We start from the raw sequence: 14,278 nt of genomic DNA, 5'->3' as shown, positions 1-14,278 counted from the left end.
TAGATGGGCCGTCCAATGACTCATGAGTACATTTATAATTAAATGTTTTTAGTATTTTTCTTTTGGATATTGGGTAGCGAGAGGTTGCCCAATGTCTGACGGCGTATTTCATGAGGGGTAACAGAGGTGTATCAACGCTCATGAGTACCCGTATTATAAATATATTTGGGTAAACATAGGGGTTGCCCTATTTTTCATGAGCACTTATATTTTCAGATATTATTGGACAACCAGATGGGCCGTCCAATAACTCATGAGTACATTTATAATTATATGTTTTAAATATGTTTATTTTGTATTTATACACGAGTTGTATTGTTGTTTTACTCATACGAGCTGCAAAGCTTACCGGGTTTGTGTTTACAATTGTGGTGCACCTATTCGATAGTGTAAGGGATAGTTCTGCAGGTGTGGATTAGCAGAATTGACGGACTACTCTGAAGACGTCGAAGATTTCTTTCTACTGTTAGTGGTGAAGATTGAGTGAATTTTACATTTCCATTTGTTGTGTATTATTCGAGTTGACTGAGTCATGATGGACTCAATTTCGATACACTGTTATGATAAGATGATTTCAGTATATTTGAGATTGTTTTTGAGTTTTCATGGCTTCGAATTCGAATTTTTATCATTCGAAATTCAGGGTCATGACAGATTTAAACATCCAATCCCTTGAGATTGAAGGTGACTCTACTCTGGTCATTAGCTGCTCTCATAATGACTGCTCTCCTCTGTGGTCGATTAAATCTATCATTAGAGATATTAATGATCTCATTGGAAGATTTAAGGATGTGAAGATTTCTCATGCTTTAAGATAAGCTAATTTTCTTGTTGACGTCATTGCCAATGTTGGTCTTTCTCTAACCTCTCCTATTACTTGGCATGGAATTCCTTCACAAGCTGGTTCTGCTATTCTTCTTGATCTTTCCGCTGTGGGGCGCCCTAGGGGTGGCTCTGTGTAATTTCCTTTCCTTAAAAAAAAAACTCATTTCTACGCAAGGTAACTCATTGTTTTGCATATATATACATATATGAGTTGGAAAGTGGAAACTTAACACTATGTTTGGATGGAGTAATCTTTTTTTGATGGAAATGTTATTTTCATGAGAATCCTATTTTCATAGGAATCTTATTCTAAGAATTAAGAATTCTTTTCTTTGAATACTATTCCCTATAATTTAAAAAATGGTTAGAATTGTATGTAAAAAATTAGGAATTGAAGAATGAGACATCTTTTCATGGTTTATAATAGGGAAAACAACTTCAAAATCTCATTATTTTTTCCCATAGAATTTGCACTTTTCTAGTAATTTCACCCCATACAAGATAAAAAAATATCAAATTTCTGAAATTTAATTAAATTCCTCATTGTTTTCCTCTATTAAAACACAACATAATGGAAGGGTTGTGGTTCATAGATCTCTCACTAATTTGATGATAATGAATTTGGCCGTTTTGATCTTGTCAAACAAAGGACGTTTTGTAGATCTCTCACTTGGGAATCTCTATATAGTAGTTTCTTTAGCAAATTAAGCCCGTTTTGTATACTACTCAGGGTCGGCCCTGTGTCAAAAAGTCCTCAAGGCAAAAAAAATTGGAGGCCCCTTGATTCCCAAATTCCCAGAATACCATTGGCCCTGGGTTGTTCTATTTTTCCATTTCTCTCTCTCTCTCTCTCTCTCTCTCTCTCTCTCTCTCTCTCTCTCTCTCTCTCTCTCTCTCTCTCTCTCTCTCTCGGGGGTCCTGATACTACTTTCTACTACAGTGTTTCCAACTTCATAACCAATAGATTATGGAATTAATGTTCTCAAGTGACTCAAGTCGATCTGTGCTAATTTATTAGGGAACCAAGAAGGCTAGTAAACCCAAGGATAAAGAATTGAATTAAAAGTGAACAATATTGAGTATGAATGACTATTAGTGGGAAATAGATTTGCAATTAGATAAAATTTTACTCACCACATCAAAAATTGAAAATTGAGACTGAGCGAGAATATATATACACTAGTGTGGACGTAACTATGTATAAAAGTTGTTGGTCATCTTTGCTACGAGGGAAAACGACCTTAACATATCGATGGCGTGTAAGATGATGTTTAATTACAGTAATGTTATGGACTTAAAAAAATCGACTGAGACAGAGGTGTGACTGCGAGAGCTATATGTTGCAACGTACTTTCAAAAAATATTTACCACTTTTAATATAATTATATGATAACACAATGGATCTCATTTCTTTTTTCCTTTTAAAACAAATTAACGATTAATTATCAACATGATGAAGATGATGAAACTTGGATCGTTTTTTTTATCACTTAACATCTCACTCAATGAAGAAGAAATACAATGGATTTGGGACTTGTTTCCAAATAGGATAGATCAATCCTCTATATTTTGGAGTTGAAATCTAATGAGACAGACGCAACAAGCCATGAAGGCACAACTTTGACACAAACAAAAGGACAAGAAAAGGAAAGAGCATTCCTAGCAAGAGTGTGGGTGACTAATAGGTGCAAGATGATAGAGCGTTGGTTAAAACGTCTATAATAAACCCTGTAAAACATCATCGTTAGTATAGAATAAGCAGGGATCGTTCTTTCCGGGGAATTGAAGGGAACTCTAAACTTTTAGTGTTAACAAATAATGGGAGATTTGAGATTGATTATCAACTACTTTAATAAAACCTAAATTACTATTTACATGATCGACGTCTCTTTAACAAACTTAAATCAAATTTACCATTACACCACATAATTACAAGTTCGAACCTATCATGCATTCTAATTCGACCAATTACATACTTTTTAGACACCAATACAATTAGAGCCTTAGGGGATCATCTAATCATTCAAGATTTCAATTAACATTTAGATTGACTTAGAGTCTAATCTAAATTTGCATGCAATCGAATTCAATAACACTTAGAATAGAAATCAAACAAGATTACATTTAAGCACCAAATCTTTGTTGGAGACATGTTTCATATATGACGTTACCCACCATGGTTTCACATGCAAATTTCCAGAATTTTTACCACTTTTAATCAACACAAACCGAACCCACTTAGGGCATGATTCGATTTGTGTCAATATGGTTGATGAATCTAGCACTCAAACACAATCTTAGGGACTGCATCCAAGCACTAAATTCATATGCACATATCTGAAAATTATCTAAAAGTATGAGAAAGATGATTAGAACACAACAATAGAAATACAAACTCATTAATTATAAGAAACCATCAATTTGGCAAAGAACCAAAAATCCAATAAAACAATCTGAAAATTTCGATTCTTAATACAAAACAATAATCCCACACAAACATCATACTACAATCTTCATAGACAAAGTATTGTAAAAAAATCAAAAACGAACAAACCCGTGGAGAAGAGTTGCGAGAATCACACGTTGTAGGAACCTTGGAGGTGTGTCTTCAATGGTGATTTCGGTGGAGATGGAATTTGTATGTGGGGAGAATGGCTTGCTGTTTTGGTGAAGGATGTTTGAGGTAGTATTTTGGTAGAGGTTTGGCTCTTGAATGCAAATGAGAAGTGATGATATTTGAGAGGTGAAGCCATGTATATATAGAGGAAAGATGGAGGGTTTGAAATTGCTTCTTTCTTCCTATAATAATGTCATGTTTTAATCCCTTAAATCATGGAAAGTTTTATTCCCTAAAACATGCCATGCTTTAATCCCTAAAACATGCCATGCTTTAATCCCTAAAACATGCCATGCTTTAATCCCTAAAACATGCCATGTTTTATGCCTTTAATGATCATCTTCTATTTAATTGTTGCATGACTTGGCTCCATCTTTTTTTCTTTAATTATCTCTTCAATCCAATCTGAAAATAAGAAAATAAAATCATAAGTAAGAGATAATTAGTTTCAAAACCTAACAAGGATTCCTAGTCAAACTAGGACTCTAAACCAATTATGCGTTTAACTCATGTAAGCACAAAAATGCATCCAATACCGCTCAAGACTCTTACTACAACTCAATGACTCAATAGTACAACAATAAGGGCTAAACAAAGTACAAATTGAGGTAAAAACATGTTAAGAACGTCGCATAAAGTGCTCCTATCACAAGAATGTAAAGAGAATTGAAAGAGGGGAATTTAGATTGAATTCATGATTTCCTTGCCAATGCATGAAAGGCTTACAGAGATATAGAGTTGTTGCTCAAGTAAGACAAACGAATGCGTGTCACAAGACCGTCAGCATTAGCAAACAAGGATAACGACTCCTACATGACATGGGCCTCTTGGGCTAGCTACTGGGTTTATTAAAGAGTGTGGCTCTATCAAGTCCACCCCCCCCTTAAGTTGCAAATCGCCCTCGACTGCAGAATTGGGGAAAACGGCCGGCGATAGAAGAAACATCTTCCCAAGTGGCATCTTCGGAAGGTAAGCCAGTCCACTCCACCAACCATTGAGTAATCTTCTTGCCTCTCTTCTGAATGATGCTCATATCTAGAATCCGAGCAAGTTGCAGTAATATCTCACCTTTTTTCGAGAATAGAAAGAGTGTTTGAAGTGCAAGGCTTGTGTCACCGATCCGGCATTTAAGCAAGGAAACATGGAACACCGGATGGAGCTTGGAGTGAGCTGGTAAATGGATCTTATATTCCATTAAGTCAATTCGTTCCAGAATTTGAAAGGGGCCATAGAATTTGGGTGATAACTTGTATGAAGGCCGCTTGAGCAATGACTTCTAGCGATATAGATGGATTTTCAAGAACACCGAGTCGCTGATGGAAAATTCACGCTTAGTACGGTGCTTATAAGCTTGTTGTTTCCTCCGATTTTGGGCTTGAGACATGTGAAGTTTCAAGGTTTGCAGAAGCATCCTTGGAACACAACTTGGAGTCTACTGCATGTACTATAGTGGAACCAAGGGAGTAATGGTGAATAACAGGTGGTGGATAGCCATATAAGGCCTGGAAGGGTGAAATCTTGATTGTTAAATGGTAAGTGGTGTTATACTACCATTCAGCCCAATAAAGCAATGTTCACCATGAAGATGGTTTGTCGGTGACCAAGCAGCGCAAGTAATGCTCCAATGTACGATTCACTACCTTAGTCCGCCAGATAGGGGTTTGATAGGCAGAGCTTTGTACCCTATAATTTGAAAAAGGCAGTCCAAAAGTTGCTGATAAAGATGGGGTCACAATCAGACACTATGGAGCGAGGCTTGGCATGCAGTTTGAAGATTTCCTTGGTGAATGTTTCCGCAATTTGTGAAGCAGTGTAAGGATGAGCAATAGGAATGAAGTGTGCATACTTAGATAGTCGATCCACCATGACGAGAATAACATTTGATATTTGGATTTAGGGTTTATTGAATTGAAATGCAAAGCAAGGAAGTAAAGAGAGCAAGAATACTTTGGAGACTACATTGTGTTCATTCTCAATGATTGAAATTGAGAGGTTACACAAGTTTATATAGGATAGATAGGGCAACATATGTAGAATGACATTAAGGCCCTTACAAACTAATTCTAACATGTGTAACATCTATTACATTCTTAACACCCCCCCCAGTTCGCAACCATATGCTTGGTAACTAGCGATGGTTGAAGAATACAACACTAGCCAAAACTACAATATAGAAACCCAAAAAAAACCCAATTTACTTGAGAAGGTCGACATGGTTGCACATTGAAGCATTGCGACAGAGGTGAAAGTAACAGTGGCACCAAGGCAATAAGAAAACTAACTGGAAACTTAAATCTTTTGAAAATTTGGATATCTTGGGAAATATTTTTAATTGAAAATTAAAAGTTGCATATGATTGCACACTGCCATAATCATTCCTCTGTAATTTGTGACTCAAGGATACCTAATAATCAATCATATTGTAACTGAAGCTCATGTATACCAGCTACATAAAAACTCATCAACCCCCTCTACTTTGCATCAGATTCCATGATAATGAGGTAGGATTGATGCATAACGTGAGCAACCATAGATAATTATGCACATAAAGGTCTATTGCACAATCTTCTAAAGCAAATCACAATTCATGGCAACAACACCATATTTCAGAAAAATCGGAACCAACTTCACCAAATGCAAACAACTACTTCTACGAAGCCATACAATCAGTCTATAATCAAATTTGTCGAACCATAACTACCAATCTAAAAACAAATTATATAAAACTTCTTCGTCAATTTTTGACAATAACAACCAGGGCAGCTCTTAGAATTTTAGGGCTATAGGTGAAACGGAAAAATGGGGCCTCCCTCTTTACAAAAAAATGTAGTCACAATTTTTTTTATCTACGAACGCAAGATAGTAAGGTTAAACAACATATAGCTACTAGTAACTGAACTGTTTAGTTAATGCATCCCTCATTCGTTTGATTTTTTTTCTTTTGAGCACCGGAATGATAACTCCTACCTCCTAGAGCCATCTAATGATCTAAATAAGTTGCAAAACATAATAGTTTATATTGACGTTACTTATACCAATATTTTTGTAACCATGATGATGGGAGAAAAAAAATTTGGCTCAAAGTAATTGCCAAATTGATAATGAACTAGATAAGAAAAGATGACAACTAAGGAATAAGGATGATTCATACTATCACACAAAGACATAATCTGCAAATCATTGATCAATCAACAACACATACCACAAATTAAGAAAAACCATGAACAAAATTGACTCAAAAAAATTTGCTATTTGAAAATTACAGACAAGACTTACTCATAAGTTGAAGGCATAAATGCCGATTTGCACCCTAAATTTGGCTGAACTTGTCAATTTGCATTCCGAACTTGCATTTGAGTCAATTTACCTCCTAAACTTGGTAAAAATTGCCGATTTACATCCCGAACTTGCATTTGAGTCAATTTACCTCCTAAACTTGGTAAAATTGTCAATTTGCACCCTATCCGTTAAATTTAATGTTTTCAATCCAATTTGAAGTCACATGTCATGCATTTAAGGGGTAGTATTGTCATTATATATTTATTCATATTGAATAATGAAATAAATTAATAAAATTACTTAAGAGGAACACTTGCTACAATGTTTGTTTTTTCGAAACATGTTATTGATTTATATATTTATTATTTTATGTGATATGGTATGTTAAAAGATATTAGAAAAAATATAAATAAATAAATACATTGAAAATTAAAAATAAATGTGTGTTCCGAGAGAATTACTATTTTACCATTGTGTGTGTCTTAGCCTTATTAGGTTTCCTGTTAGAGATAGATACACATCTCTGTAATAGATTAGGACTCCGAATCCTACGGGATTGTGGTTATGTAATGCACATATATTGGCATCATTATAAATCAATAAACGGTTACGTTCTGTTTTATTACGTCGTTATTTTCTCGTTTTGTTCATCCTCCAACAATGTGTACATATAAAAATATATTTATACACAACACACTATATTTGAATGGGTGGGTATATTGAATATATAATTCAAAGTAGGGTTAAGTAGGTAGAAAAAAAGATGTAAATAAATAATTTGATTAACAAAATAATCCTCATTTTAAAGAATATTTTTATTTTTTTTTAAGAAAAATATAAATAGAAAATGACAAAATTACCCCTCATGTGCATGACATGTGACGTAAAATTGGATAGAAACAGTTAAATTTAACATATGGGGTGCAAATCGGCAATTTTTACCAAGTTTAGGAGGTAAATTGACTCAAATACAAGTTCGGGATGTAAATCGGCAAATTTTACCAAGTTTAGGAGGTAAATTGACTCAAATGCAAGTTTGGGGTGCAAATTGACAATTTCAGCCAAGTTTAGGGTGCAAATCGGCATTTATGCCTAAGTTGAATCATATATTGCCCAATTCCCAAATCTGCTGGAAACTAAGTCTAACCTTCTATTTCGTTGCATCAACAAGAACACAGTTGCAAAGTTTCTCTTTGCGTTTAGAAAACCCATATTTCTTTTCTTTGTTTCACCTATATATATATATAAATAATATTATTATTATCTTAAATGTATACATGATTTTTTTTCTTTCAGGGGCCTACCTGAGTTGGGGGCTCTAGGCAGCCGCCTATTGGGCTATTGGGCCTTGACAACAACTCAAACCACATAATGATTCCATAGGCTAAGTGAAAGAGGAGACTAAATTTGTAAAGCTATAACCAATATCTCTGCAATTGGAGCCAAGCATGAAAGGAATTCACCATCAAAACTCTTGCAGCAAAGCACTCAAAAATTCCAACACTCATTTAAGAGAATAACCATCAAATCATCATAATTATCTACTGCTACAATCAACCATCCAATTTACTTATGTCAAACAAGGATATGTGATTTTACTAGACTTAGACCACATTAGTCAAGTAGATTGCAAACCCGTTTGCAGACTAAAGATGGAGAAATAGACACGCACCGCCCAGATTTGGAAGACAACTGAATCCGGGAAGATGATGAAGGATGACCGGCCACCAAAATACATAGCCCCTGTGACAACGACAACAGCAATGTTGGCGACAGAGAGATCCGAGAAGCGAACTAAGTCCCAGCCGGCGATGGCTAGAGGCATAGAGGACGACCACCAAAACAGAGATAGGACAAAACAAAGTTAAGTTGACCGAGCAATTGAGTAGAGAAATTGGAAATGAGGTTTAGGGTTTTGAATTGGGGGAGATCTAAATTTGAAAAACAAAACTAGTTACAACACGGAAGCAAACATAGAATCACATAAGCACACAACCACAAGAATGTGACCATGGCTCTAATACCACGAAAGCTTTACAGAGAAGCTCAAAGACTAAAGAAAACATAGAGGATAACAAACTTGTATTCCAACAATACACAAGCCAAATACAACCTACAACTGCAGAATTTTATATATTTATATATATGGGAGGGAAGCGAACATTTAAAGGACTTCTAGGTTATAAAGGAATTTTGAGTTGCTATCTCTTGTATCAACTGTCCAAAATTCTTGCTGTGATTTATATGAGAGAAAATTAGATATGAGCCAAATATTGAAGCTCCCTCTTTAAAATACATCCACACCCAATTTTTCTTTCAATCTATACCCAAAATCTTTTTTATTATCAATATTTATTCATTTTATAAATGTATGATCTACCATTCTGATACATAAAAAGTTATATTAAATTATTTCCTTACTTTTAGGTTTTTACATCAATTTGAATATGGAATTAATGAATTTCGTCCATAATGGTTTCATTGTTTTAAATAATTCATATTAGTATCTTCAATCTATATATACACTCATCACTAGGCTATTCAGTTTTGCAAATTTGTTGTATCTCTTTGTTGTTCTTCTTTCATCAATCAATCTAATTTTGTAAAGGTTTACACAATTCTTGTTTTTAAGCAATAGGAGCTAGTAAAACGAAGATTATATGAGAAATTCTTATTGTGAGGTACGTAAACATCTTTGTTCTTGAATGATATTTTTTTTATTCATGTTAGATGTATTATAACATAAATCCACTGTAAGAGGTATAATATTGTTTTTTGGGACGAGAAGCATATGTAATATATATACACTACAAAATCTAATAACGAGGTACATTAAAATTATATATATGCATGTTTTCCTCGATAAGAGATACAATATAAAATTTTCATATGTCAAGAAAATGCTCTTAACCTTTAGGTTGAAATTAAAAAGAGATACATATTAATTAGGTTGTCTCGTACCTATTAACTAGGTTAACAATGTTAATTTCTACCTTTATGTTATGCTATAAAGAGATGAATGCATATAGAAAAATTAGTGCTGCAAATAACAACCTACCAATTTTCAAGTTTCCTCTTTAAAATTTTACCTTTAAGATAGATAATTTAAATTACCAAAACATAAGTATAACATTCATTATCTACCTTAATTTAAATTAAAATTGCAAACAGAATGTCTATAATTTTAGCAATTATAATGAGTCAATGTGCAATCTACAATTAGGTATTTAAAAGATAATTTAATTTATTATAGTTGACTAATTAAATTTAAATAGTGGCAACGTATGTAATTCTTGTTAAAATGAAAGACAATTTATAAGCTTAATTGGCCATATTTGAGAGAAAATTATAATTAAATAATATGTGAGTTTATTTTAAAAGTATGTGTCAAAATGAGTGTAAAACTAAATACCCTTGATATGATTATGCTGGCATAGTTTGAGTTGAGAAGGAAGTAACAACAGCTTCAGGTGTTGGTTGACATGCATGTATAAAGACATTCAGCTGCACTATGACCTGTCTTGGAACAAATTTGACACTGCATATAAGATCCAGAAGCAATAACTACTTGCCTGGGGGAAGATCTTTGAGCACAAGCATTAGCAAAGTGACCAAACTGCGAGCATATTTGACATATATCACCAGGATAATAAGCACTTAAATAGTTACTAATATATCCAGCTTTAGTTACTTTATCATTGCGACGGGATTGCTACTTTGCTATTCACTTTCATATTAGAGTATTCATTTTTTATGTGGGAAAATTCTAGTATACATTAATGTATGTTATACATCTCACATCCGAAGGTCGATATTATTTTGTGAGTGGGGTCAGAAAAATAATATTTATTGTCAACCGTTGGATGTAAAATATATAGCATATAATGATGTATAGTAGATTAACTCATTTATGTATCGTGCCCTTGACTCTGTCATGTATACCAGTTCTCTGTTACAAAATTGTCTCTTGTCCAATTTCTACAATTTAATTAGAGTTTAGATGGCACACATTAAGTTTCTTGGAGACTTATACTTGAGTCGATGTTGATAGGATGTGACCTAATGGGTTATATTGATGGCTCTATTCCATGTCCTCCACTATAAAAAAATAACACATGAGCGCCGGAATGGGGAGTACGACGGGCATCATCAGCGCTGTCATTGCGCGTCGCCAGTCGCCGATTCTGCACCGTGCGGACGTCCGCACAAACAGCTTATATATATGTGTGTGTGTGTGGGGCTTGCCCAAGAAATGTGCATGCAGAACTTTCGAAGATAACAGAAGGACTATCACAATAACGTGAAAAATATATATACAATGCCCTGAACCAATATGAACCATACTTTCTTGTATCTTCTTAAAAAAAACGAGGATCATATTAACCGCTGAAACAAATTAATATGTTTATTGTACTATTAGCAGAAATCAATAATTCGATCGGCTCCAAAAGAAGTTAAAGAACTACTAGTTCACTAGGGCTCTACGTGCATGCAGGGCTGTCTATTTGTTATGTAAATGGGAATGGTGGGTTTGGCTTTATACCGATAAAGAACCCTCCTGTTCTTAAAATTCCAGTCCTCAAAGGTCACTAATATTTTCCCTGGTTCCCTAATGTAGAAGGAGTTTCTCACACTCTCTCCTTGCAGTCTCTTTTTGTCTTGGATTAGAATGTTGTACGATCCTTCATCATCTGGAAGGAACTCTTCCTTGTACAACACGTCCCATCCCACCACAGTTAGATCCCATACCAATGTGACTCCACCCTAATCATATGAAAACACCCCATACATGCATGAAACTTGTAGTCAAACAACAAGCCGATTCAACTCATACCACTCAATTGAACACCCAAGTAATTACGAGAATTAGTACCTCAACAACTGGAATTTCAATATGATTTGTAGTACTTCCTTCGACTATAATTTCAGATACTATGTCCTTTGGTGTAAACTCGTCAGGCCACCATATTGAACTGGAAGTTCTTCTGGTTCTATGAACCTTTTAATATATAATCAAATCCATAGTAACTTGTGTGTTAGAGAGACAGATGAGTTACTAATGTTACTGGATAATCTAACTTTTGGGTTGTAATCTCACTCACTTGAGAAGGGTTTGTGTAACCTTTTGGGGTCTAGCAAAGATGAACGTCCTTTTAATTCTGTGATTTAGAAACCTTGATCGGACAACATGGAACACATAGTATCAGAGTGGAGCATTTATAATAATCTGCAAAAGGAAAGACATTAGCATATACACCATGCACATTGTAACTCTGCTTAATTTTAGAGTATACACTTACATTCTTTTGAATGAGGATAGTTGTCCTGTAATAAGAGCAGAGTTTTGCTACTAAGCGAATGTAGCTCCTTAAAATCGGGGACTGGGGAATCCTTCAAATCCGTCTGAACCATCGAATCAACCCCTCTCTTGAAGTTGAGCTTCTTGATTGCCTTTTCGATGAATTGATTTCTCCACCTCAAAAACTGTTGGCGTCTCGCTTCAGACCCGAATGTTTTCTTGTACAACTCTTTGTCCTTGAAAGGTCCATACGCAGTGTAACACAAAGGGTGACCCTCTTTGTCTCTACTACTTATGCACACAAAGGGTTCTTTTAAGCATTTCAAATGCGTCAATGGTCTTGTAATCCCGGGCTTTCAAGAATTTGAGGAGCACAACATCAGTTCCTTGGTGGCCTTTGCTTGGCAACAAAGGCACACCCCATAGGGTAATTTCCTTGAGTTCTTCTTTCTGCCTCAAGCTTTCATTTCGGGTAAGCTTTCTGCTGGGTTTTCCGAGAACCCCCAAATTAAATCTTCAACTCTGCACCGGAATTCCATCAAGGCCTTCTTCTTCTTCTTCTTCTTCAACGCGGCAGAAGCAGCTTTGGTTTCCTCATCATCCTATTTAGCTGTATGTTAAGTCAGATCATAATCATCAGGGTTGCATCTCTGAACTACAAATCGTAGACCTCTGCATCCTTTTTTCTTTTTGCCTTCGGCATTGGTGATTGCTTTGTTTGTTTACTGTGCTCTCATATTTCTCTCTTTTCTTTTGGCTCCTTCAGAATAGGAAGCATGATATTCAATTTTTCATGTATCTAATTATTGTTTTAGATGCGATGATCGATATTTAGGTAACCAAAGGCTATGTTGAAATCAGGGAAGTACATGTATCTAACTGCATTAGGAAAAACTGACTTTCATTGATTTTGGATTTAATTTCATGTTAGTAATAGTATAAAGAGGCCACTTTAATTTCATTTGGGGGCTATTATGGATTGTGTTAGATCTAATTAGATATTTGGGTTACACATATAACTATGTACTTTTAGTTATATACTTATATCTCAATCTGTTTTTTTTTTCTTCTGATGCAGGACTGTTGTCATCTTACCCCCTAATATTCAGTGAAGATGGGAGGAAAAGTTGGTGTAGGCTTTGAGATACTTAATGGACCAAGTCAAGGATACGAATACATAAAATAGCAAATTTTGTTGTTTGGTTTTGTTACTGTAATTTATTACCTTTTGTAGTTTAGTTTTGTTGCTTAGTGCAAATTTATTCTGGATCTGTTTTACAAATTCTCCTCTGGATTACTATAACTGCACATAACACTTCCAACTAAATGGATCATTTCATTGTTCTAAAAGGGCTATCATGCATATTGCAGCAATTATTTGAGCAGGGAGATTGATGCAGAATTGAATGGATCATGAATGACATACATCCTGGCAGTGCATGAAACTTGAGATGCATATGACCCCTTTCCTCTGCCTTCCTTCCTTCTTTATTTATTTATTTATTTTAAATCTTTGGGTATCATATCATTTGTTCAAAGTTTTCGGTGCTGAACTACACTGTCGGAGAACGCTATATATATTCGACGTATTTCACATGAGAACAAAATATTCAACGTATTTCACATGAGAACAAATAAGCGCACACACATGGCGCGCGGGTAGGAAGGCTAGTATACATGAACTCAACTCAACATTTATATACTTTATCCTCCTCCAACAATGATAATAAGACTTCATTTTTTTCGTTGACAATGTGCAGAGGGAGATTCCAGAAATAAGCCAATTGACTTAAACACACCATAGACTAAATTTCTCAATTCATCAAAATAACCCTTTTGTGTCTCACATATGGGGCTTCTTTGTCTGTGCTTTTAATTTGTAGGGCAGTTAACCAAAGGTTTGTTACAGTTTTGATATATATAGATATATATTTTTTCCTCCTGATTTTCGAAATTCCATAATCACGTTATTGTTGGTGGATATCAATCTAGATATAGGAATCTAGAATAATGTCAGAGGGGTAAAAAGTTACGATTCGCCAAGAGATGAATTTTGCGGATTTGCATAATCTTATTACGAAGACAAAAGGAGGTCTCGGGTTTAAGGACTTGATCTTATATTGTATGTGGGTGACACATTCCGTTTTACCCAAACTCCCTGTTATGTCATTTTCTTAAAGCTAAATACTTTCTGAAATGCTCCTTTATGCATGGAGGCTGAAAATCTAGTGACAGTAATTGTGGGGTAGAAGTTTATT

General features: G+C 34.9%; 1 pseudogene; it reads right to left on the bottom strand.

Annotated features, from left to right (window-relative positions):
* Positions 1 to 11,194: 11,194 nt before the first annotated feature.
* LOC126784112 (patellin-4-like) lies at positions 11,195 to 12,723 on the bottom strand (annotated as a pseudogene).
* Positions 12,724 to 14,278: the final 1,555 nt, after the last annotated feature.

Source organism: Argentina anserina, chromosome 2 (assembly GCF_933775445.1).
Source record: "Argentina anserina chromosome 2, drPotAnse1.1, whole genome shotgun sequence".
Classification (NCBI taxonomy): domain Eukaryota; kingdom Viridiplantae; phylum Streptophyta; class Magnoliopsida; order Rosales; family Rosaceae; genus Argentina; species Argentina anserina.
This window is presented reverse-complemented; position numbering and strand designations above follow the sequence as displayed.